Source organism: Lepidochelys olivacea (genome assembly GCF_965140295.1).
Source record: "Lepidochelys olivacea isolate rLepOli2 genome assembly, chromosome: 14".
Taxonomy (NCBI): Eukaryota; Metazoa; Chordata; order Testudines; family Cheloniidae; genus Lepidochelys; species Lepidochelys olivacea.
Genome location: NC_140424.1, coordinates 11,104,352 through 11,131,583, shown reverse-complemented (window position 1 = coordinate 11,131,583; position 27,232 = coordinate 11,104,352). Strand labels below are relative to the sequence as shown.

General features: G+C 42.1%; 1 long non-coding RNA gene across 1 annotated transcript in view; it reads left to right on the top strand.

The window, feature by feature from the left end:
• LOC311531128 overlaps positions 1–27,232 on the top strand; it is a 36,562-nt gene that overhangs the window by 7,662 nt on the left and 1,668 nt on the right. Inside the window, exons 2-3 of the long non-coding RNA XR_014714144.1 lie at positions 22,439–22,523; positions 26,840–27,010. This is a non-coding gene — a long non-coding RNA (uncharacterized lncRNA). The remainder of the gene's footprint in view (positions 1–22,438; positions 22,524–26,839; positions 27,011–27,232) is intronic.

Genomic DNA, 27,232 nt, shown 5'->3' with positions numbered 1-27,232 from the left:
TAGAATTCACTGGAATATTCATGGGAAAAAATTTTTCCAGTATTTACCCAGCTCTGAATGTGACCCTGTTTTAGGCACTCAAATACCATAATGAAAGGTGCAGAATAAGAATGTAGATGGCCCTGTATCGGTAATGGGGCGTTCTGGATAAATGAGGTTTGGAATAATCACGGTTATACTCTCTGATCACTTGTCAGACTTTGCAGACAAATGGACAGCCTTGAACTACTAGCTCAAATATACAAACTCTCCAGATTTGATTATGGTAACTATTAAGAAATGGGGAGCAACAAAAAATATCGATCATCAAATATTAGGTACTATTTTTTTTCACTATGAAGGGAAACTAAGTATCTATTATCATCTGTATTTTGGTCATGAGTTTCAGTGAATATAATTAATGATTAGTCTGTCATATTTTAAAATATCAGAGGGGTAGCCGTTTTAGTCTGTATCCACAAAAACAATGTGGAGTCCAGTGGCACCTTGAAGACTAACAGATTTATTTGGGCATACGCTTTCGTAAATAAAAAACCCACTTCTTCAGATGCATGGAGTGCCAATATATCTATGACTGTATCTGTAATTTTCACTCCCTGCATCTGAAGTGGGGTTTTTTACCCACGAAAGCTTATGCCCAAATAAATCTGTTATATTTTAAAATGTGATCTCACCTGTAGTGTAGTTTATTGCTTAACAATTAACAATGCTCATTCTAACTCATTAGTAAATAACTCTGGGTGATCTCTGCAAACACTGAGTAATCTGAACCAGTGTTTATGATGGCTGAGTGTTACGATGGCTGTTTATTATCCGATATGTTAATTATCAGGGTACTACACGCTGCATATGCAGTTGGATGGACTCAATGATCCGAGTTTTGTTTTCCATCTTTAACTAACTTGACCTTACCATGATCTGCTGAGAATATGCGATGCTGGCAAACCAGGTGCCAGCTCATGCCTAGCCCCTGCCTTATCTCAACGGCCCACTGACAAATACATAGCCGGAATTAGCCTGGCTCACCTGTCTGTTAGTATTGTTGATAGAGGTATCGGAATTACAAAAATGTGCTTTGTGTTTAGATGTTACTGAATGCTTGTAAGATGCTACCTGCACTAATCTCACCTATAATGTCTGTAGCCCGTGTTATAAGGTAATATTTAAGTGCTTGCGTTGTCCACCTCTGTAACTGTAACATTGTAGGGAGACTGGTCACTTTGGATGAGCTATTACCAGCAGGAGAGTGAGTTTGTGTGTGTATGGGGGTGGGGGGGTGAGAAAACCTGGATTTATGCTGGAAATGGCCCACCTTGATTATCATGCACATTGTAGGGAGAGTGGTCACTTTGAATAAGCTATTACCAGCAGGAGATTGAGTTTGTGTGTGTGGTTTTTGGAGGGGGGTGAGGGGGTGAAAGAACCTGGATTTGTGCAGGAAATGGCCCAACTTGATTATCATACACATTGTGAAGAGAGTGGTCACTTTGGATGGGCTATTACCAGCAGGAGAGTGAGTTTGTGGGGGGGAGGGGCAGAGGGTGAGAAAACCTGGATTTGTGCTGGAAATGGCCCAACTTGATGATCACTTCAGATAAGCTATTACCAGCAGGACAGTGGGGTGGGAGGGGGTATTGTTTCATGGTCTCTGTGTGTATATAATGTCTACTGCAGTTTCCACGGTATGCATCCGATGAAGTGAGCTGTAGCTCACGAAAGCTCATGCTCAAATAAATTGGTTAGTCTCTAAGGTGCCACAAGTACTCCTTTTCTCTGTAACTGTGTAAATCACCAGACAGCACAGTGTCAACAGGAGTTATGCTGCTCATGGTTGACTCCCCCTGCAATTGCTCAGGAACAGCCTCTGGGGAGGAATGGTGGGCCCAGCACAGCATCAACTCTTGATCAGATTCTGGAATCAAAATCTACAAGCTTAGCTAGGGGAAGCAGCTGGTTTTTGCTCCATTCCCTCCTCAAACACCACTGAAGCAGTTCTCCAGAGAGTTGGGATGATGCTGCAGAACTGTGGCTGTTGCCTCAGTGTTCCCCGAGAAGAGATTCTTTGTATCAGTGGTTCTCAACCAGGGGTACATGTATCCCTGGGGGTGCACAGTGGTCTTCCAGGGGGTACATCAACTCATTTAGATATTTGCCTAGTTTTGCAAGCTACATAAAAAGCACTAGTGAAGTCCATATAAACTAAAATTTCATGCAATGATTTTTTTATACAGCTCTATATACTATACACTGCAATGTAAGTACAATATTTATATTCCAGTTGATTTATTTTATAATTATATGGTAAAAATGAACACATGCAATTTTTTGGTACTATTGTGCTGTGACACTTCTGTATTTATATGTCTGATTTTGTAAGCAAGAAGATTTTAAGTGAGGTGAAAGTTGGGGTATGCAAGATAAATGAGGCTGCTGAAAGAGGTACAGTAGTCTGGAAAGCTTGAGCCACTGATTTAGATCTGTCCCCTCTTCCTGAGATGTGTAGGCCAGTGACATGAGCCGTTGTTGCTTGGAACGACACAAAGGCTGGTTCACAGCTTTACTTGGTTACTTTGAATGGGATTATGTATTTTCTACAGCCCAGTTCTGCCTTGTCTTCCATCACCGGGGGAGGTGGTGATATTCGAACATATTACATTTGAAATAAATATTAGCAGAAATAAAATATTAAAATGAAATGTTATATCCATAATCCCCTGGTGAGTCGTGCAGCAGTAGAGAGATGTATGCTGCAGGTAGAATGATAACTTAAAGCAAGAAGTAGAGGGAACTTGCAGACTAGCAGCCTCAAGATTTATTCCACATTATTATATTAAGTTCAGAGTTTAATTCTGGCTTTTGTTCCACGTAGAGCCCTTCAGGAATTGTGGGTAATTTTCAACATATTTAAGAGAGTACACTGAGCCCTCCCAAAAGAGCAATTTCATTAATTGCTTGGTACTGCTGTTGCTTGGACTCATAATCCTTTTCTTAAATTACAAAGTGTACTTGAGCCAAGATATCTCCCCTACATGCAGCAGCATGAAGGAAAATATCCTCTCCATGGTTCTGTCGCTATTGTTGACATAATGTTCCTCCGTAAATTTCATGGTATTTTTGGAAAGGGATCTGTTTATCTTAATATTAACATGCACATGGTCCCAATGTTAGTTACATAGCTGAGTTATTAAATAGTAATTCCTAACACTGAAGGAGAATTGTCTACCCGGGAGGGGAAACAGGAAGAGGGAATGTCTAAGGCATTGGTACGATAAAGCTAATTTCAGAAGGATTTATCACAATTAGGAAGAGAGATCATGAGGGACAGATGCAAAATGCTTGGCTAATAATGAACCAGATTCGGCTATCTTTTGCCATGCTGAGTGGTGACTTACTCCGTGAGTAAGAGTAGCCAAAGCTGGACCCTGCCTGGGTACCTCTGAAGGCGGGAACACCTCCCACCTAGGGCTGCCATTGTGATAGACAACTTCCTCCATCCTGACCGATCGCTCCCAGAGCAGTAGACAGAGTGGGATTTAATACCACAAGAAAAGTGGAACATTGAAACAATAATAGGAAGAATAAGAGCATTTCCAAGGTCTGGATGTTTCTAGCTGAGTAACTGACCTTATCTTAGCCTCTGGCCATGTAAACAAGATTTTCTGCATTTCCCAATTGTACAAGCTATGAATAGAAATACTGAAGGCAGCAGATGTGGGCTGAGCCCGTGGTTTCTGCTAGGGAAAGGCATATTTGTTCAAAAGAATTCAGCACAGAATTCATTGCTTGTGAATTCTAAATGCCCTTTTGGGGTTCAATTCAATCCCTTTCTCAATCAGCTCTAAGTGATTCTCTATACATTATTTCAGTGCAGCCTAAGATCAGGTCTCCCTGGACTCTGGAAGGATTTGTGTATGTCACCATAAGTGATGTGTGTCAGGAAAGCAACTAGCAGGCTTCCATCCTGAGCTGAATCTAAAAGTGGTACCAGCGTTAGGTAAGAATGGCAGCTATGCCTGGCAACAGCTAAATTAAAAATTGGGCTCAGTGTTGGAGAAGGAAAAGAGGATTGGACCATGACAAAATAAGTCATCTGATGTTTGTGAACGTGATGAGGTACTTGGGCGGGTTAATTCTAAACAGGTGGGGCCAGTTCTGCCTAAAGCAGCAACGTATGGAATGCACTCTCACACTCTTGAAGATTTGAATCACTGCATCTTCTTAACAAAACAAAACAAAATGTTCTATGTTCAAGGGGAGTATGACTAAAAGCTTCTAACCAAGAATCACAATGCTACCATCTAGCCTTTCATGATTAATCAGGATAGTCCTCTAATTAAGAATTTATTGTATATTTCAATGTTTGGCCTGTGATCAAGAAAGGAATTGTTGCGGGAGGGCAAAGGGACAGTAAGATAAGGCCTGCACCCTATATCGTCCATTAGAGGAACTGGTATTTTATTTTAGTCCTTAATTTGGAAGGCCAATAGATTTGTCAATAGCTGATGGACGTTATAATAAAAATAAAAAAGTTAATCAGATTAAATTTGGGAGCTGGACACCTTGCCAACATTCCTGTCAAAGAAAATTGTACCATCTACCCATTGAGACAGCAGGTTGGGTTCCCATTTGCATCGCTTATGAGATGAGCAGTCTTGAATACTCACAACATTAGCAAGCTGGCAGCCAGGACAAACCTCTGAGCCACTGTAGATAAATCCAAACAGATCAGCCCATGGTTTTGTATTCCCTTTCGGAAGACAGAAAATCATGGATTCATCATCTTCTGAATAAAAAGTTGAAAGGCCTTTGCAATTCTGGTGGTGCTTGATTAAACAAATTCTGCACAAAGCCCCATTTACCAAACCAATTAGAAGAATACATTTACTGCTTGCTTGCTTGCTTGGATGCTCTCTACAGAAGTAATGTGCAGTGAACCCCTTTGAAGTAATGTCTGGTAAGAGCTCAAAGATCTTACTGAAAAGAATTTTCCGAATCAAAATGGCAGATGTGATGGTTTAGCAGATGTATCAAGTGAATTAATTGGTTGGGCACTAAACTCTCCCCAAGTTACAGGTATGACCAGCCAGTCTGTTAAAGGAATGAAGAGACACCACACTAAATGCATTCTAAACACATACATTTTCCATGCTCTTCCATCTTCATGCTTTAGATGGTTGTTTTATACTCGCTTGTCAACAGAATAATCACTTAGTAAAGCAGGTGATACGTAAAAACCAGTGTAAGGAGAAAGAGCTATTGCAGGCCCCATGTGAAGGTGTGAAAGCAGTGGAAAGTTAGTCAAGCTGGCAAAGACACTGACAGGTAGTTGGACCAGAGGACTGAGTGGCAGGAATGCTAGTCTAAGCTCACAGTGTACTTCAGACTTTTGTGGGGACTTTGAAAAGTTATTTATACTTTCTGTGCTTTTCTTTGCCCATCTGTACAGTGAGCAGAGCTATAGATCTAAAGTTAGCCCCTCTTTTGCAGAACAAATAATTCACAAATAGATCCTGCTTATTGGTTTTTAATCTGTTCATCATTTAGTCTTAAGGTTACACCAAACCCTTTGGACAAGTAACTGTCAGCCTGTGGGGGGAATGATGGGGTGCACTCAGAGGGTGCAGAGAACTGGCCTCCATGGTGTGTAGGGGATGTATGGACTCCCAAAATCCTGTCACTCTCCCCACTTTTACCCATGTGGGAGGGCAACAGAAGTTTTATGGCAGGCAGGTCCCTCCACACCCAAGGATGCAGGATTCAGTTCTTAGAGAATCCATAAAGGCATGTTCAAGCTCAGTGTAACTGATGCTGTTATAATATCATACTATTTCATTCTGGTTTAAATCTGATCTTCTCTGGTCAGACCTATCCTCATAAGGCTGTGCAGTTAGGAAGATGTTCATATTCTTTGAAAGAAATTGTCAATTATTTATGTTGCACAAGTTTGTTTTCTGGAAAATGGCCATGCTTGTTCTGCCTGTGACGGAGCAGTGAGCTTTCTCCGAGAGATTCTGTTAATTCCAATAACATGGAAAGGGCTATGCAATCAGTCTGCTGTCAAGGAGACAGGAACTGAGTCCCCCCCAAAGAAAACTCTGCAACTCATTCATTTGCAGGAATAAGATGAACAAGGGAATCTAAGAGAAGTTGGTTCTGGGTAGGCCCAGATGATAAGGGGTAAAGCCCTGTTCCAACTTTCACTGGAGGCTTTCAGGAGAGAATAGACCCAACTTGGGTCTATCAGGTTCCCAGGGGGGTAAACTGCTTTTGTTGTCAGTGTGCACTATGAACTTATGAAAGTGCAACCTGATTCCAAAGTCATGAAAATAAGTTCCCATTTTCTATCCACAGTGATGGCTTACTGTCCACCCCATAGCACTGTTCTCCATGTCCCAGACAATAGAAATATATCATTGCTGTGGTCTGTGCTTTCTGTTTCCATGGAGTCCTGCAGCCAGAAGGTCACTTCAGGGAAGCAGGCTCTGAGAAGGCAAAGCAAAACAAACTGATGAGATAAGTTAAAAGGCTTTCCCCCATCACTCCCTGCCCATAGAGGAGGTTTATTATTTTATGGATAGTAGCTGTGTTTGTGTGATTGCATTATAGGTCCTGATTTAAAGATGTGGCAATTGGTCTGTTTCTAAATATAGGCTTTGTTTTGTGTTGGGTGGGTGGGAGAATGAGAGAGACATTTACTGTGTTCCAATCACTTAAACCTGTGCAAATCCATTAAAGGCAACAGGCATAATCTGAAAGCAATGGAACTGTACAGGTGTAATTATGAGGGCATACTCTGTAGAACCTTACAAGAATCTTGATTCTCAGATTGTGGGTTGAGCTTGCAGCGCTGAGAATTGGGGGGGGCGGGGGGAAACTTTTCAATTTCAAAACGTCTTTTTTACTTGTGAACTGGCCCCATTTGGTATGGAGTTAATGAAAAATGATCAACTTGTGATTCCCCAATGCCTCTTTTGCACAGTTATTTTCCAGAGCAGGATACATTTTAAATAGGGAGTAAGTGGTGCACAGAGCCTTGTGTGGTATGTCTGCATGGGGGTGAACTTTATCCACTGAGCACAAGTCATACAGATAGTATTCAGAGAATGTAGCACACACCTCCTTTGCCATGCCTTCATCAGCCCAATTCATCATTACTTTGTCACAACATTTTAGCTGCAGCCCTTGAGGCCACTGCCCTAGCCTCTGCCTTTGATCTTCACTTAACATCTAGCAAGAGGTAGCACGATCCAGTGGGTAGGGCACTGGGCTGAGATTGAGTTCTATTCCTGGCCCTGCCATTGAACAGTGTGTGAAGGTCATCACTTTATGCCTCTCTTACGTCCTCCAAGCTTAATCTCTATTTAGACTGTAGGATCTTTGAGACAAATGATCTTTTACTTTGCAGAACACCTAGCATAATTGGGCAGCTAGGCGTTTCTAGCGGCTACTGTTATACCAATAATAAATTCAGCACTTTCCGAATATTCCCACACTGAGATTTGCTCTTATGTGGTTAAATCATCAGAGCATCTTTTATAAGCACTAAGACTGGAGGCAGAAATAAAATGTTGGTCAGGTTGTGGTACGATTCAGTTAAATCTTTTTTGTGTTTTTTTTTAATTAAGAAATGGAAAAGTTCCAACCCACAAAGATCATGATCAGCCCTTCTAACGAGTCATGGGAACAAAATCATTTGCTCCAGCTCTTCTCCTCTAAGTGGTACGTTACTTAGAGCCCCCACTGATTTAGTCATTTACAAATTTTTTTAAATATAAATTGTTTGTCACAGCTGATAAGCAGGTTAGTGAGATTCACACTGTGACTAGGCAGCATCCCCGTGCATGTGCTGCTATAAAAACTGGCTTCGTTCAAACCTAAACCCAAGTTGTCAATACAGCCTGCTAACAGAACAGCCTCCTGGGGATGTGGAGAGAGGGAAAGCATGATGGATTGAAGCAAGTTGATCTGAAATCAAATGCTGGTCTTCATTATGGAATCATAATGCTGCTGGTCTTCATTATGGAATCAAGAGATGGTTCATTTCAGCTTCGAATTCTCAACTTTTCAAGATGTTTCCAACTTGATTTTTCTCCTGCTGCACTTAAATAGTCAACTATTTGGAGGGACTTATCTGTGCAGATCTCCTGTAAATGTAAAGGACAGCTTGGGGTTGGGTTTGTGTTGTAGCCCAGCTTCGATGTGATAGCTGAGCAGCGGGGACAGCAGAGCAGCTCACAGCAGGAGTTTGCCTGGGACTGGTAAGTATCCGAGTCTGTGTTTGTTTGCTTGGAGCGTGTGTTTGCTGGGGGGGCAGTGTGAGAGCCTGAGTGAGTGTCTGATTGGCTGCTAGCCTGCAGGGGGCGGGCAGTAGGGTGTCTGTTTGTTTGCGACAGGGAAGCCTGGCTGTTTAAAAATAGCCAGAGCAGCGGGGACAGCAGAGCAGCTCACAGCAGGAGTTTGCCTGGGAGTTCGCCTGGAGGGAGCCCAGTGAGGCTTACGTCTTGCAAACTGCTCTGAGGAAGCTTGTAGTAGGAAGGTGATATGGAAGGGGGGGGGGGGTTCAGCTGTTGTGACCTGCACTGGATGTGCCATGTTTGTCTTTCTTCCACAGGACAGAAGCGACTTTGTCTGTACAAAGTGCAAGCTGGTCTCCATATTGGAAGAGAAGATTGAAGGTCTGGAGCAACAGATAACAACCCTGCGTTGCATACGGAAAACTGAGGATTTCCTGGACGAAACTCAGGATAGGCTTCTAGGGGCACAAAGCTCTACAGATATAGAGCAGGTTGCACAGAGGAGCCAAGAGGCCAGTGAAGAAGCTTGGCAACATGTGACCTCCAGAAGAGGTAAGCGGAATGTCCGGGTTCCAGTAACACAGACACAGGTAACTAACCGCTTTCATGTTCTCTCCACAGGTATCGTTGCGGAGAGTGGACCAGATGATATGTCTGGGGCGAGAAAGCAGAAGGAGACTCCGCTGGTTGGAAGGCATGAGATGCGCTGTCCTGAGGTTGGGGGTTCTCCCCTCACAGACATTCCTGCCTGTGCTTCCTCCCGGTATCCCGCTTTCCCACTTACCTCAGGGCTTTGGTCTCCTTCCCCCGGTGAACCTAGTTTAAAGCCCTCCTCACTAGGTTAGCCAGCCTGCTGGCAAAGATGCTCTTCCCTCTCTTTGTAAGATGGAGCCCGTCTCTGCCCAGCACTCCTCCTTCATGGAACACCATCCCATGGTCAAAGAAACCAAAGCCTTCTCTCCGACACCACCTACGTAGCCATTCGTTGACTTCCACGATTCGACGCTCCCTACCCAGGCCTTTTCCTTCCACGGGGAGGATGGACGAGAACACCACTTGCGCCTCCAACTCCTTTATTCTTCTTCCTAGAGCCACATAGTCTGCAGTGATCCGCTCAAGGTCATTCTTGGCAGTATCATTGGTGCCCACGTGGAGAAGCAGGAAGGGGTAGCGATCCGAGGGCTTGATGAGTCTCGGCAGTCTCTCCGTCACATCACGAATCTTAGCCCCTGGCAAGCAGCAGACTTCTCGGTTTTCCCGGTCAGGGCGGCAGATAGATGACTCAGTCCCCCGGAGGAGAGAGTCCCCGACCACCACCACCCGCCTTCTCCTCTTGGGGGTGGAGGTCGAGGTTAGTAACATTGGCTCATCACATCTTTCCAACCACTAGCTCAATACATAGAGATACATAGACCCCCTGCAGAAGGGCACACGCAGGGGCACTGCTTTGTGAAACAGGTTTTACACGTTTCACCTGATAACTCTATTAGCAGCCATGAGGGGAGAAAGAGGAGGAAGATGTTCAAGTTCTTGATCCCTCTTGGAGAGCCTGCTAAGAGTGCTGATGTGGGTCAGGCAGTGAAACCAGAGATCCTGGAAAAGGAAAGTTTAAAAAGATGCTCAGTGGAAGGAAATCTTGCAGCAAGAAAATGGGCTAAAGATGAAAGACCCAGAGATACAAGGAGACCAATGGGACCATTACTCTGGCCATGAGAACAAAAATAGGGCCTGATCAGGGGCTGGAAAACTTCCCTTCTTGTGCAGATCTCCCTTTACACTGTGAAGACGGTGTTAAGCCACTTCCATGGCACTGTATTCTCCTCCTCATCCACCCACCCACTCCCTCGTCCCATAAAGAGAGCCCTTCATAAGGCTGTGTGTGCACACTATGGGCAGCAGGAGAATGTGGCAGAAATTGGGGGAAGGGCAGAGATTACTCATTGTCCTCGACTCTGCAGAGAAAATGGGCAAATGTTGATATAGCCTTAGCCTGCATTAACATTTATGGGTTTTTCCCCTTTTCCATCCACTACTCTGGCTCCAGTGAATGGTATAGAGAGGATGCTGAGAAAACTCTATACACCACATGCTTCCCAAGGTATTCCAAAGGGCATGTGTCATTACTGAAGTCTGAAGTAGCTTGGGTTTAACATCATAAAATCCCTGCACCGCAGAGAGTGGCAGTTGCCTTTGGTAATGAAGGGTTAATGTGCGGCACGTCTTGCTTCAAGCCAGTGGAACTACCGTAACGCGGTGAATTATGTCCAAATAACACAGACGGTCTCAGATTAGGAATCCCTCTCCTGTCCCCAAGCATCTTTGTCTCCTTTCTAATTTCTAGAGAACCAGAATTTCAGGTTTGCTGGAAATGTTATGATTTCTAAATTTGTTTTTGTTCCACTTTGGAATGAAAAGCAAAGAATTTCTTAATTTCCTGCACAACAACATTTTTGAAAATTTTGTTTTGAATCCATTGCAACGTTTCATTTGGAGAAAATCAAAAATTTCATTCAGATTTTGACTTTTTTAATAGTATAAAATTTCAAAAATTTCAAACCGAACTGAAATGAAAAATGTAAATGTTCCATTCCGAAAATATCAAAACAGAACTTTCTGACCTTACCTAAATGCCCTTTTTGACAAAATAATGGTTTCAAAATGAAATTTTATTGGAACGGACACCTTCCAACCAGAAGTTTCTATTTTGACAAATGAGCATTCTCCAACAGAAAAATGTTCCTCTGGCAAATTTTCAACCAGCTCTACTAATTTTCTTAATCTTTGAAGCTGACATTATTATTTCCATGGCATCTAGAGGACTCCCAGAGGATCAGGGCCCCATTATGCTAGGTACTGTACAAAAACGGAGTGCAGCTCTTGCCCCTAAATACTTACAGTCTAATTAAAACAAGACAGGCAGGTGTAACCAAGAGTTGTAAGGAGTGGGACAAATGTAACCATAGTAAGGGTGAGTTTCCATGGGGCAGTTACATGCACAGCCAAATGGCTTTGAGATGACTACATTTTTAAATCATTTATCATAGAAATGAGATACAGATCAGAAATCTCTGTTGGCAAAAGTATGGTGAAAGTATATAAAAGTATAGTGAGAGATAGACCCTATCTTGTCTTCTAAACTTGCCATCTAAATAGACAAGTCAGACAAAGGGTGGGAAGGGAAAAGGGGCAACAGGCAGAGCTGGAAATAGAATCCAGGTTCTGTGAATCCCATTCCAATGCCCCATCCATTAAACTACACTGTTCTGCAACACTTGTTGGCTTACTTGGAAATAAGGGGTTTTATTCTCCGATGTGATATGTTGCATTGACTTGGTTACTCAGATTTCATAGCCACTAGTCATCTTGGATGAAATTTCACTACAATGTCTCAACTTATCTCTGCCAGGCTGAACATTCTGGCTGCACTCTATAAAACTGTAACACATACAGTACAGTAGGTCAATGATTGCAATTGTGAAATTGTTGTTAACTTTCCCAACTGAAGGTTATCAGCTCTGACAGCATGAGCTGATGTCCGGTGAACCATAAACCTTATTCTGAGAGTATTTATCAGTTGGCTGACTTATCTGCCAAGGCAATTCACAAGCAGTTTGTGAGGAAGAAATAAGACAGCAGTACTGAGGGGGAGACATGAAACTTTAGAGCAATAAAAGAGGTATTAGACAATGCCAGCTCATCAGAACAGGCTATGAAATAGGCCATAAAAGAGGTGAAAACAATATGAGAGGCTTCATAATGGAAATAACTACAGTATCAGGCAGATATTGTAGGCTCCCAAATCTGTCAGTTTCAAAGCACTTCTCATCCAAAGATCTCCAAGAAGTCTCACAACATGACTGCGAGGTAGATCAGAAGCATTATCTCATTGTACAGATAAGCAAACTAAGCTATAGAGAAGTAAGTGACTTTCTTGGGATCACAGCAAGCCAGCATCAGATTCTTCAAGAGTTCCAGCTGTCTTCTCCTTGCTCGAGAACCTACACTAAGTAAGTGTGTGTAAGTTAGATCCAGCAGTTTTTTTACCAAGGTCCTGGTAAGTAACTGTGGTACTAAATATCATAGTTGATTATGAATCAGACATGCCTTTTCTTGGTTATACAGGTGCCTGGTATACTTGGTAGCCTATATTTAATAAAACGGAAGGAAGAGGAGGCACTGCTCAGCAGGATAACAGACATGCCAAACCCGCAAAACAAATAAAACCCAACAACGCAGAAATTGGGCTTGTTTTTGGCTTAATTGGCTTGTTGCTAGTTGCTTGTTGGCTTGTTTGTTGGCTTGTAGCTTGTTTGGCTTGTAGCTTGTTGCTTCTTTTTTTTTTGATCAGCTCCCAGCAAGCAGGGGCAAGGTGGGGGGCAAGCAGGGGCAAGGCGGGGGAGAGAGTCAAGGGTGCGCAGCGGGCCCACCACAGTCCCAGACTGCACGCCGGGGGGATCGAGCCATAGAGTGTTGGGGTTCTTAGGGACTGGCTTGTTTTGTCCTTGTTTTGAAATGGGATTAGCTTGATTTTTGGATTATTGTGAAAGTCCAGGTGCTTATTTACCGCGTGAAAGTTGGCAACTGTGTAGGATAACACAGTTTCTAATGTTTCACCAACAAACCTGCACAAAATACTCTTTAGTAGTCAGCATGTACTGTTCTTATCTTATCTCAGTGTTCCTGGGCAAAGCCATTTTAAGAGTTTAGGGGATAATATTTGGGGGAATGTCCCAATACTCCAAAGGGAAAAAACAAGAAATTGTTCTTGTGTTACCACGACTATTAAATGTCCCGGGAAGAAAGAGTGCTGAACTGAATCCCCACCAGTACTTGCTATTGAAGTAGAACATTAATTCCTTCGCTCTTGTATAGTGCCTTCCAGCTGAGAGGCCAAAGGGTTTGGGAACCCCTACTTTTGTCTCGCAATACTGTCTGTGAGGTAAGTAAAGGTAATTGCCTGCATTCCACAGCATATTTTGATTGCAAGCTCATCATATCAGGGACTATATTCTTCTTTTGTGTCTTGTAGAGCACAGAGTCCACTGTCAGTCCTTAAAAAAATAAAAATATAGATGAAGAAATGAGTAGAGCTGGCTGGAAGAAATGTTTTGTTGGAATTTGCCAGTTTATCAAAATTGAACTGTATCATAGGAATGGCTTGATTATGACTGTGATGGGTTCCCCCTTTAGCCTGGGTCCCAGTTCAGTCTTTGTTCCTTAGGTGTTTCCACGAGTCTTCTTGGGTGGGGAGTCAGTGAAGAACCACAGTGTTGTCACTCACCTGGCTTATATAGCTTTTTGCATGTGGCAGGAACCCTTTGTTTCAAAGCTTGGCTCCCACTCCAGTCAGTGGAAAAATATTGACATCCCAAGATGGAGTCCAGCACCAGGTGAACTGGTTGTCCCGAAGTCATGAGGTGATGCTCTGGAACTACTCCATATGAAGCCAGTCAGGACTCTGGGGGAGCATGGCTCCTCTCCGTGAGCATACTGTCTCCAGGGCATGAAGCTTACACAGCTTCAACCTTCCTGGGGCTGACCTCGGAGCATTCAGCATCCCTTTCCACACCAGCAAGTCCACACAGACAGGGCTCCTGGGGAAGCCAGAGGGCCCTGCACCCCAATTCCGTAGTCAGATGTGACTCTCAGCCAGCCAGTAAAACAGAAGGTTTATTAGACGACAGGAACATGGTCTAAAACACAGCTTGTAGGTACAGAGAACAGGCCCCCATCTGGGCCTCCCTTCATTTCCCCAGCCAGCTCCAAACTGAAACTCTCCAGGCCCTCCTCTGGCCTTTGTCTCTTTTCCGAGCCAGGAGGCCACCTGATCTCTTTGTTCTCCAACACCTTCGATTGGCACCTTTGTAGAGGAGGGGCCCAGGCCATCAGTTGCCAGGAGACAGACTGTCGGCCATTCTCTGTACAGACACCATCACACTGGCCCTCTAGGGCTCTGCAACAATCACACACTCTTATCCCACCACCTAGACACTTAAGAAATGCATTGGGGAAACTGAGGCACCCACCCAGTATTCAGAGAAAATATTAAGAACAGTCCCACTTCATCACACTGGTTACATGTCTCTGTAATGTCACAGCAGCCATTACTCTGAGGCTGTCCTCAGGAAGGCTCCCAAGATGGGCGATAAGCTTCTCCTATGGTCTATTGTTCTCTCTAAGGGCTCATTAACTTGAATGGGCCCTTCCCAGCCAGCCATCTAGACTGAGAGCCTTTTGCCTAGTGGGCGTTTTCCAGGAATAGCTACACGTGAAATAGATACATAGTCAATATTCATAACTTTGGATACAAAAATGATACAGGCATACAAATAGAATAATCATAATCAGCAAATCGTAACCTTTCCAACGACCTCTCTCATGCCTTACCTTGCATAAAATACATCAGAATTATGGCATAACACATCATAATATCATTGTGAAGAATATGGAGTGCAGTGTCACAGTGACCCCCTTCTGCTGGACCACTGGCAGATTTCAAAACTGGTTTCCTGCCAGCTTGCCCACCTGGCTGCTCAGCAGCCTGCTAAGCACAGACCATAGAGCTTGGGAGCTGGCACTCCCAGGGCATCCTGCCTCCCTTTCAGCCCTCCATGAGGGCTACCGAGGACCCAGGTTTCCAGGTTCCCCGGATCCCTGGCAGCCTGCCATGGAACCTGGGACCCTGGAAGCTCTGGCAGCTGTGGACTGAAATTGACATAATTCCTGTCAGTTTCACCAACCACCATTGAATACCATCAGCAAAACTGACTAGAACCATGTTAACTTGAGAGATTCAATGAGTTGCCCAAAGTCAAATAGTGAAGAGCCGAGGACCTTGCTTTTATTACTCTGGGATTAAAAATTCCCGGTCATACGGAGCTGTAGTTCTGCACAAGATGTTTGCATCCCTTACAAATATTATTTGTTTTCACTTTGAATTGAAATATGAATCAAAACTACATTCTCTCCCTTGTCAAGCATTTCTCTCCTGCTGTAGGTGAGACAGTTTTAAAATCTGCTGTATATTTTCTGCAGGTATTTCTGTAGCAGTGTCCCTCTAGCTTTCATAATGTATTTGCTGAAAGTAGCATTTGAATTAGTGATGTGTCACCTGTCAATGCCTTTGCAAGAGTCATATCCTGCCAAAAAAAAAGTCATAACCAAACTGTCTATAAAATGCTAATGAGAACAGGGCAAGATAAAATCTACCTTAGGAGAAGAATCTATTCTTCTCCTATATAATATGAGAACAGGTCTTTGCTGGTCCAGGACTCATTCAAACAAGTTCTCTTGCTCCTGCTTAATCAGTTATGTCTTTAGCAATATGGTACAGGAAAAATTGGAAAAGAAATAAACAAGACCAGGCTATCTACATAGCAAGCATTATAAGGGATAAACCAGTAGCATACAGTATGTATAGAAAGTATAAAATAATCTGATGGTTATGCATTAGTTTCCTTTATATTAATGATTTGGTTCTACACTAAAGCTGATTGGGAATTTTCTGTCAAAATGTTTTTCAAGTGTAAATATGATTTCCAAAATAATGAAATTTTCCATGGGGAAAATGTTGATTGTTGCTGATTTTTTTTCTAGTTTCTATCATGAAAATCAAAATAAAAATGTTTCTTTTTAGGGTGGTTCAACATTAATCTTCGCAGATACCTCATGCCCACTTTTGAATTGGGCTCCCTGGCCAGAATACAACTCCCATGGCGCAGTCTAGTTACGTAACTCCTGTGGTGCAATCTGGTTATGTAACTCCCATGATGCACTGCAACAGCTCAGCCAAAGGGAGAGATCACTGTGCATCATGGACAATGTAGTCAAGCCAGGGAGACTGGCCCATAAAGGAGAATGGGAACATAGGGCATCTGAACCACAATTCCTTTAGGCACTGCTGAAATAGTAGCAGTGAGGGCAGAATTTAAACTCTGCTGTTTAGATGTGAAATACGGGTCCATAACATAGAATATATGACTGAAATGTGGCACCGTGACTCTGATCTTCCTGGGAAAGTTGTTCTGAAAAACTACAAAACTTCCATGTGCTTGTCCAAAACCAAAAAACACACCATCCACACACTAAGTTCCCTCTCATAAAGCAAATGGCAAAGTAGCAAGGTTTGCTAGCTTTAAAAAAAATACAATCAGTCATTCTGGAAAAATGTGTGATTTAAAAATGTAGCTGAAATCGAGAAAATATCACAAGGGATGGCAGATCGACTCTACTGATGACTAGGTATTAAATATTAACTGTTTTCATAAGACAGGTGGAATTACAAAAGACTTGCCAAACTAGAAATAGCCCAAAATGACTGATTGCATCAAGACATTAAACATCCCCAGGCAAAGCAAACGAGGTACTAGGAAAGGTCAATGATATTCCCTCATAGGGTTTAGTTATTATGATTTGCTATTGAGCTGGTGGTTGAAAAATATTTTTTCAGTATTCATACTTGAAGGTCTTGGTCTGCATTAAACAAAGAGACTTTGAAACATAATTCTCCATAACTGTTGTTTCTGAATTTTAATAGATTTTCAGTATGTTGATTGCAGCATGTTCACACTGTGTGTAGGGGTGGGTGGGTGGGTGTGCACAGCATATAGATCAAGGGTAAAATTTTCAAGAGCACTTAAGTGGCTTCTGAGTCTAACTCCTGTTGATTAAGAGACTTAAGTGCTTTTGAAAATTTTTCCCAAAGAGAATGTTATATGAACCAGAACATGAGATCAGAACACTCTTCCACCTCAGAAGTCTGGATCCAAAGTCAGATCCAAATTTCGATGCTTGCCCATCTCTGACTGTTGTTAAGGCACTACATATTGGCCATTAGCGTTCAGACCTTACTCCCTGCTATAACCTTACTTGATGTAAATTGATGTAGCCCAATGAAGCCATGTGGATTTACACCAGCTGAGGATCCAGCCTTGTCTGGTTATCTAGAGTGCATAAATATAACATGTATTGGGCCAGATTTCAAAGCGGACTATGACCCCTTTGTGCCACTCAGGTGACATAAAAGGGCCCTAACACAGAGGAACACCAGGCTGGTGCATCTGCAGGGCCTTGTGCCTTTGCCCTCCCGGTCAGATGTATGGCAGAGTTCTGCTCTGCTATAAATATCCCCCACCAACATAGGGTCCACTGAGGATCAGAAGCCAGGATACAACTCAAAACTGCCTGGCAGACTTAGGAACAAGCTCCCTGAAGTATAACAGATGCATACAAATACATGGTACATATGTGTGCACATGTACAAATCTGCAGAGTTGGATACATGCACATATATGTATATAATCGTAGATACCCGTATATTTGTAGATATATATAATTTAATAGGTTTCATACACATACTGCAGATAAAAATAATTTCAGCACACAACTATTTTGTTCCATACATAGGAATGCTTTATTATTTTTTTATCATACAGACAGTGGAAAGAGGTGTCTAAACTCTGTTAACCTCTTGAAGTCCTGGTCCCTAACTTAAGAGGCAAAATACCTTTCCTGCCTATAAATATGTATAGAGACAATGTGAGGAGGGGGTTCTGTCTGGTTAAAGACATTTCTTTGTCTGTTGTTTTTGCTGAAAATTCCTCTTTTCTCAGTATGTGTAATTACCAGCATGATATATTTTTGACGCAGAAGAATTGGTCTTGTGATTATTATTGCCCAGAACTGACATAAGGGCTTCTCTCAGATGTTCTTAATTGTTGCTCTTATAAGAACAACAGTGGCTTCCATCCCAAATGACCACCGACTAAATTACAAACTAACTTACAAATCGTGTTTCCTACCGCTGATGCCAAGGCAGCTCTTGGATGAAATGCAGCAGCTGGTCTTTAATAGCACGCAGCAACATAATTCAGAGGTGGAGGAAGTGAAGAGCAATGCCATGTCCAATTAAAAATTCAAGAAAGGTCTAATTACCCAAGGTAGAATTAGATCAGGACACCAATATTACAATCCAGGCCCTTCCAAAAAGTGCCATGGAACCTCAACTCTCTAGCTCTGTGCTGTGGCTTTGGTCCTGTACTGACTTAAAGGTAAGACTGCCACCTAGTGAAACACAACACTTCCAGCAGCACCCATTAGTTCCTTAGAAGTCTCCCATAAAAATAGTGAGCCAGCTTGTCTGCTTTGCTTGTAAAATCTGATGGGACTATAGCACCAGGTAGGTAAGCTACATATGATCAATTTCTATTTTCCTGTCTACTGTTTTTCTTAAGCGTCTATAATCGCGCCCATGCTCTTTGCTTACTTACATTTTATTAAGAGATAAACAGAACTGCTGGCAGCACAACTTATTTGCTTTCGTGAGCATTAAGAGATGGTGATCGAATGCAGCTGAGCTGAGATCGGTTATGAGTTACAGTACAGCTACGCAGTGTTATCTTAATACTAAAGATGCAGACCAAATTCTATCATGGCTTGTTAAACAAGTAAGTGGTCCAGATAAGATAAACGCCTGCCTCTATTATTCTTAAAAAAAGAAAATACAAAAATTGTTCAGTAGAATTTTCTCTGGCGACTCATTTCACAGAAATTGTATTTTAGCTGTAACTGATAAAAACAATAGCAGCAAGTATCCTACATTGAATCTTCTTGGTTCCAGTAAAGTCACTACTGCTTCTAATGCACTGATACAAGGGTTATCGTTCATGACGTCTGCTGGTGACTTGGGCTGTATTGAATGTTTTCTGCAATCGACTGGGCAACAAAAGCAGCAGGAGTTCAACCAAAGCTCAGGTACCATGTTTGAAGGACAGTGATGTGCTATTAACTCAAAATCGAGAATGAACACTGGTTGCTGTATATTGCCATTCAAATGAGAAGAGACCAGTAAAACAAGAATACTGATTTAAAGCTAGTGACCTTGACCTGAATGCGTCGTATTATCAGGTGCAACTGGATATGGATTTGGCTCAATTGAGCCAAATTAAGGACAGGCATGAACTCACAATGAAGAAATTATGAGTAACAAGCCTTTGCCAGCGTCTCTGTGCTTGCAGCCTTATTCCCCAGGGACTCAGAAAATTGATGATAGATGCACAATATCTTGTTGTCCATGGGTGGTTAGAGAATTCCAGATTGAAAGGGGTTGGGGGTACCTCTGCCTGCCAGATGAAATGTTAGCTATAGCTCAGTACATTTGTGTGTAGTGGTGGAAAACATGATTTATCTGCGACATCAGGAATCACATTGCTTTGCGTTAACCGTACCAGTGTTATGAGGTTAGGCTGTGCTACTGTGTCGATGCATGTACTGTATATTTCTGTGTCTACGCACAGTAACAAAACTACAATAGTTGCAAACTCCTTAAAACCTTGCTCGGAGAAACTTTTAAAAGCCCATAGTAAAAGTTTATTTGATATTTTAAAAAATTCACTTGGCCCCGGTGAATCTGCATTTTGATAAACCCCAGAATGATTGAACCAGAGTCTCAGCTGATGTAAACTGGTGTAGCACTATGTAAATCAATAAGGACAACCCAGTGATTAGGCTGCTTATCTGGGATGCGGGAGACCTGGGTTCCATTTGCTGCTCCCCCACTGGCTTCCACAGGCAAGGACACTTAGATCTGGCTCCTCCAAGGTATTTAGCTGCCTAACACTAACTAAATAATTTTGAGGATTGGACCTTAGTCTCTAATTCCCTGTATCGCAGGGGTGTTCTGAGGATAAATACATTAAAGATTATGAGGCACTTGGATACAGCAGTAATGGAGGCCATATAAGTACCTAAGGTAAACAGATGCTCCTATTTATACCAGCTTAGGATCTGGGCCATTGTATGTTTGGAATCTCCAAAGTGTATTAAGTGCATTAGACATTAATAAAGTGGAAAGGTCCCTGTTCTTTGTGTACAACCTACAATGTGATCCACACAGATAGACCTGTGAAGAGCCCCACTGACTTCAGTGGGTATCTGTAGGGACATAAAGGTTTGCCATACAGATCAGATTGCAGAATTGTCACCCTGATAGTCACCAAGCAGATGGGGGAATAAGATGCCGTATAAGTAAATGACTAATCCTGTAGTTCCATATATTAGTAAATGATTGTGTGTGTTTACAGTGGGGTACAGGACAAGGGATTAATAGGTGTTAACGGAAGAAGACTAGATCTCATTCCAGTTATAGGAGACTATGTGAGGGGACTAAAATAAATGAGAAATCACTGGTGGCCTTTCTTTGGAAAAAGGAGAAATAAGCATAAGTAGTACAGTGTCTCTCCATAATGTCTCAGAATTCTTATATACAATTCCCATGCTTTGTACTTGTGGGATAATGCTCTGTAAAGTACTCTCCGAGAACTGAAAGTCATTTGCTTTCTGTTATCCTTGATGTTGAAATCACTTTCTCCAATCTACTTTTCTTCTAGATTTTGGGTCTGTATCCAAGGTCAGGAATTGATATTCATTCTGGCTAGCCAGAAATATCTTGTAACATAAAATCTCACTTTGAGGAAAATGTGGCAATTTACAGTTGAGTTACTTATTGTCAAATATCTCAAAAGCTCCTCTAAATAGGACAGCTGCAAGACAAGTTATTTATCAACAGTGAACTTGTCTACACAGTGCCTTAGTCCACATTTGCAGGGATAAATAGTAAAGTCTATTGGGCATCCATGCGTTGTGCACCATCTGGCCCATGTGGACCCTGCTGACAGGTACTGAAAGTTCCCTTATGTGCATTAATGTAGTCCCTTTTCAAACAGTACTGCATTAACCCTTCACAATCATAGAATCATAGATGTCAGTGATGCATTTCAGAAAGCATCAGTGCAAGGCCAAGGAAGATGATCCTTACAAGCTGAGAAGGGTCAGGAGTAAAGAGTTGCTCTGAGTTTTGTGTTTCTCTCTGGATGCTACTACATTTCAATAGTCTGTCTGCTCACAAGATAACAGGTTGCTTAACTGGTTACAAACTCAGCTAACAGTGAAGACAGATTCTTCGCATTATCAAACTCAGTGCAAAGCAAGCCAACAGATTAAGTACTTCTGATAGGCCCTTGCTCACAACCAACTTCCCAACATACAGTTCAACTAGGATGACCAGATGTCCTGATTTTATAGGGACCGTCCTGATATTTGGGCCTTTCTTATATAGGTGCCTATTGCCCCCCACCCCCATCCCGATTTTTCATCCTTGCTATCTGGTCACCCTAAATTCAACTCATCTTGGTCATAAATTACTGATCACCACAAGGTCTTGTATATGCTAGATTAGTTTTTCAGCAAAGATTTCCCACTGTTGCTAACATAAGAGCTGAGATTTCCAAAGCTGCCTGTGGGATCTGGACAAAGCCACTGAGTAACTGTGGAACTATCCGCCAAGTTTCCTGCAGTATTTAACACTGTGCTATTTAGATCTAAGGAGGGTTAGATGACAGAGTTAAAAAAATACTGGCAGCCACAGGAGCCTCATGTATTCTTCCGCTTCCTATGTTAATACCCCTCAGAGGGACTGCATTGGTGGGAAATGTTTGCCAAAAACTTTAGTGTAAGGAATACACTGAACTGAGACTCAGTGAACCCTCTGCCTTGAATTTCATCACAGCCACAGAAAATATTTTCTTAGTGCTCCACCCTGGTATCAGCACATGGCAGCATCTGCAGGTTTCATTCCTCTCTGAACTTACTTTGCAAAGGGCTTACGCTCAAGAATGCAGGCAGCTGTGCAAACCGGTCAGCTGTACAGATGAGACAGGCATCCAGCTAGCTGCAGTGCACAGTTGAGGCTGTGCACCCTGGGAAATATCTGAGTTCCCCCTGCTACAGGCTAGTTCAGGCTTAGCATGTCATGGAAGTGACACTGCCATAAATCTCCATTAAGGTGACATGCATTAATCTATTAACACCAACTGCGTGGAAGCCCACAAGCCAGAGTAAAGTGCTGGATAGAGAGCGCTAACAACAGAGAAATGCGGTGGAAGGAAGATGGAATCCTAATACTTCCTCCCCTATAAAGAATGCTTTGCCCCAACTCTGAACAGACTTTGGTTCTTTGTTTTTCCTGGGAAGCCAGTAGGTGAATGGTTGCCCCCGTTAGGGAAAGGGGAAGAAGGAAATTCAGTGCTTTTTTTTACAGGTGTTACAGTAGGAGAGTTGCTGCTGCACTCACTTTGTCTCCTCTACAGGCGCAGTACAGCAGACAACAGATGGATCAGTCATATAAGTACTGGAGAAGAGAGAAGCCTCCAGGCAGCATAGAATCAGAGAAAGGTAGGGCTGGAAGGAGATCCTGTGCTGAGGGAGGACCAAGTGTACCCAAACCATCCCTGACAGGTCTTTGCTGTAACCTGTTCTTAAAAATCTCAAGTGAAAGGGATTCCATACCCTTACGTTTTTTCTAATATTTAACCTAAATCTCCCTGGCTGCAAACTAAGCAAGTGACTGCTTGTCCTCTCTTTGGCAGACTTGAATTTGGGTTTTTTACATCTGATGGGTCAAGGTGTCAATGCGGCGGGGCAGGAGCGGGGGATTGACTGTAGATGTTGTCTATTGTGGGCTGTACTGGCTAGTCTTTTGTTCCACAGTGCAGCATGCACCCAGATACAGTAACACTGTCCATAAAATAAATGGCCAGTTATTTTGCTTATCTCTGCTCTGCACAAGGTTTTGCGAAACTAAAAGGACCTATGAAAATGTTGGAACTTTTTCTTGCCTAGAAGTGAGATGGGCACAAAATTTCACAAAATACGTTGTGGCTCCTTTAAGAGTATAAACTCATGAACCTCTTTATCTTTAAAAAGTGTGTGAGAGAGAGTCTATGTTAATATTCTGGATGGCTAGTTAAACTGGATTTTCTGAAGAAATGTCACCCTGCCCTCTTCTGTGCAGTACACTGAATGATACGATGTACAGTATTCATTGCAGAACAGCTAAGCATGCATGAGTCATTTGTTTGATCGTTTCTGAGTTTTTATGCCAGGCACCTGCCTTTTAATTTGCTCCGACCAACCTGAAACATCTGTCAACTTTTTCCCCGTGAATTAATAACTCTGTAATTAAAATCCATCAGACAGCTCAGCTGAGACTTTTGGTTAATTAGGTCAGGATAGAGCCCCGGGAGCAGCAAGGCTTTACATTAGCTAAAGAGGGCATGGATTTGAACTGGGGTTCAAAAAGTGACAAGGAGCTTAACCACCCAGTACATAACTTAACCACCCAGCTCTCTGAGTTTGGTCAATTTGCTCAAATATCCAATATGTTGTTTTCCTGGGCAACCAGAGAATCTGTTTAATGAGGACCTGGTGCTTGAGAATTATTTTCCTTAACGTTTCCTTTAAAAGATACTGGTGGGCTTTTTTTATTTTCCCAAATATGACATAAAAAAGAAGAGAACTCATTAGTGCTAACCTAAGCTCTTGCTTGGAGCTGCTCTGCAAGGTGGTTGAAATATTACTGATAGCAAGGTCATGTTGCTGCTGCTGTATAGGGTTTATGAGGATTTCAGTCTCTTTCAGGGCTGTTTTCCACACTGATAATTATAGAGAGTATCACAATGAGAAAGTCCCTTGTCGGAATTGAAAATTATATGTAGACTCCTTCAGTTCCTAAAGGTCTTCAGAGGATTTCCCAAACTATATGCTTGGCAAAGGAGTTAACGAAATATTGAAAAAGAGGCAGACCGCTGTATCAGACTTCAGGAAAACTGTAGATGCCAAGGTCTATCTAAAGACTTCATCTCTGGTCCAGCATAACTGGAATAAAAAACCACGCTGATTAATAACACAGTGTCTCTTTAAGGCTGTTCATGGGAGGTGAGGAAATCTGTACTGCGGCAAGGAATGAGATATGAAAGGTGTCTCTTTAAAGCTGTCCATGGGAGGTGAGGAAATCTGTACTGCAGCAAGGAATGAGATATGAAAGATTTTCATCATTAACTTTAATAGAGTTGACAAGCAGATTAAACTAGACTTGTAGCACTTGGAGTTATATATATACCCCATATGGAATCCTGATGTCTTACTGCGTGGCACAGTGGAACTCCTGAGAGAGACTCTGTAGGTGGGATTAGATCAAGCTAGTATAACTCAGAAAGGAGTTCCTCTTTAAATTGGACACTTGCATTTTGTTTAACATTTTATTTTACCACTGGCCAAATGAACCCAGGATCTCCCTAGAATAAAAGCTTTTTCATAGCTTCTAATTTAAAAGGCTCTTTTGCCAGTTCAGACATCCCCTTTGACAATTTAAAAAGGTACTAGTTATCTGTTGTTTTCCTCCACAGACAAGATGGCAGAAAAAGGCAAGAACTGTCTGGTACTAGTATTCGCACACTACCTAGCCCAGTGGGGCCATGATCTTGGTTACAGCATCTCTGCTACAGCCTCTGTGATACAAATATGATGCCATCAGTGTTTTCCGTTACTTTCAGTCCCGAAAGACTTCACATCCCCCAGTGCTGTGATCCATGCCCTCCCTTACAGAATGCTTTGCACTGGATAACACTGAGTTCCTCCCTTCTAGCTAGGCAGGCAGCATTTTTAAGGCTAAAGAGCTGTGCCTGGACCACAGTGTTTAAATGATAAACTCCAGCACGCCGTTGCTGCTCTACTGGAACCCCTTTTCAGTAAATCAGGTGTATCAATAAAGGTGACCAAGTTCAGTTAGTTAAGCAAGACTGCCCTCTACTGGGCATAACTAAACATAACCATCCCTTTATCCCACAAAACATTTTGTCCTCTTCCTCTGTTGCAAATTAAACGTGCCATTAATTAATTTTAAAAAAATATTAACAGACAGACACTCAGGGACTGCTCCACAGTCTGAGAGATTGGATTCCAAATCAGACAAACATTAAATTAATTTACCCAAAGGCCTCCTGATTAGGCTTGCTGTTATCTGAATGCAATGAGCTAATGGAGATTATGCAAAGAGGATTTGATCTAGTCCTTTGGCTGTTTGTTGGAGTTCAGCTACCAGCACAGACCATAACAAGCCTCTGTCTTAGCTACAGTGAGATTTCTGTTGATTGTATTCTTGTTGCACTTAATAACAAGGAAGAAATAGAAACTGACTTTCAATGAAGACAAAGACAACTCGGGGAGGGATACTTATGACCCCAGCAAATCTCCGTTTAAAAACGGATCCCTCCCAAAATATCAGGCTTAACCCTGTTGTAAATGGTGCCATAAATCATCATTGTGATGTATTATTTTCATATAAAATATCACTGGTTGTTCAAGTAAACTACCTAATGTGTGTGTGTGTGTGTGTGTGTGTGTGTGTATATATAAGCCTTTGGAAAGTGGCTTGACTAAAGACTAAAACAGATAAAGGCATTTCTCATTAATTTATTTAAAAATCAGAGATATTCTAAACTGCTAGGCCTAGTCTACACTAGAAACTTTTGCAGACACAGCTGTGTCATTTAGGGGTGCAGTTATTTTTACTGACATAGCAATGCCAGTATAAGCCAAAATGTAAATGCAGTGATGCCAGCAAAACTGTACATATGCTGGTATAACTTATGCCAGCTCAGGGAATCAGCATAAACTATAGCAGCATACACACCTTTTTGCCAGTATAGTTCCGTTCACACACAAAAGTGCTTTACTGATATACTAGCAAAGGTGTAGACAAGGTCCTTTTATCCAGTGGCTCTCAACCTTTCCAGATGACTGTACCCCTTTCAGGAGTCTGATTTCTCTTGCGTATCCCAAGTTACACTTCACTTAAAAATGACTTGCTTACAAAATCAGACATAAAAATACAAAAGTGTCACAGCACACTAGTACTGACAAATTGCTGGCTTTCTCATTTTTACCATAGAATTATAAAATAAATCAGTTGGAATAGAAATATTGTACTTACATTTCAGTGTATAGTATATAGAGCAGTATAAATAAGTCATATGCAATTTTAGTTTGTACTGACTTCGCTAGTGCTTTTTATGTTGCCTTTTGTAAAACTAGGCAACTATCTAGATGAGTTGATGTATCTCCTGGAAGGCCTCTGCGTACCCCGAGAGGTACGAGTATGACACTGCACCCTATATTCTTCATAGGTATATTATTACGATATGATTATGGCATAATTATGATGCATTTTGTACAAGATGGTCATGTAAGGTATCATTGGAAAAGTTATGACTTGCTGAATATGATTATCCTATTTTTATGCATGTATCATTTTTTTATCTGAAGTTATGAATATTCACTAGGGATCTGTATTTCAAATGTAGTTACACTTGGGTGACACCCACTAGGCAAGGTGCTTTCAGTCTAGATAGTGGGTGCGGAAGGGCCTATTCAGGGCAATAAGCCATTAGGAAAAACAATAGGCCTTAGAAAAAGCTTATCCCACACCTTGTGAGCCTTCCTGAGAATGCTACAGACAGCCTGTAAGTAACGGCTGCTATGACTTTAGAACGACTTGTGACCAGGCCACATGATTCTGGACTCCATCTTGGAGTGTCAGTATTTTTCCACAAACTGGTCTGGGAACCAAGCATTGAAACGAAGGGTTCCCACCATATGCTAAAGCTATATAAGGCAGGGAGTTACATCATCTGGGGTTCTTCACTCCCCAGACAAGAAGACTCCTGGAAACACCTGAGGAACAAAGACTGACCTTGGGGAAGTGCTGCACCCAGGCTAAAGGGATTTCTAGCCTGTGTATGAAAGACCTGGGGATTCCAAGCTGTAAATCAAGTGCAGCTTGCCCTTTCAGAATTTGCAGCCTGCTTGTATCATTTCTCAGGGTGAGAATCTGCTAATTCATATCCAATCTATTTAGTATGTTAAGGTTAGTGTATTTTTTTTGTTTATTTGCTAGGTAATCTGCTTTGATCTGTTTGCTCTCACTTATAATCGCTTAAAATCTATTTTTTATAGTTGTTAAATGTATTTTATGTTTTAATCCAAACCAGTGAGCTTTGACTGGAGTGCTTGGGGAAAATCTCTGCTTGGTCACCACAAGTGCG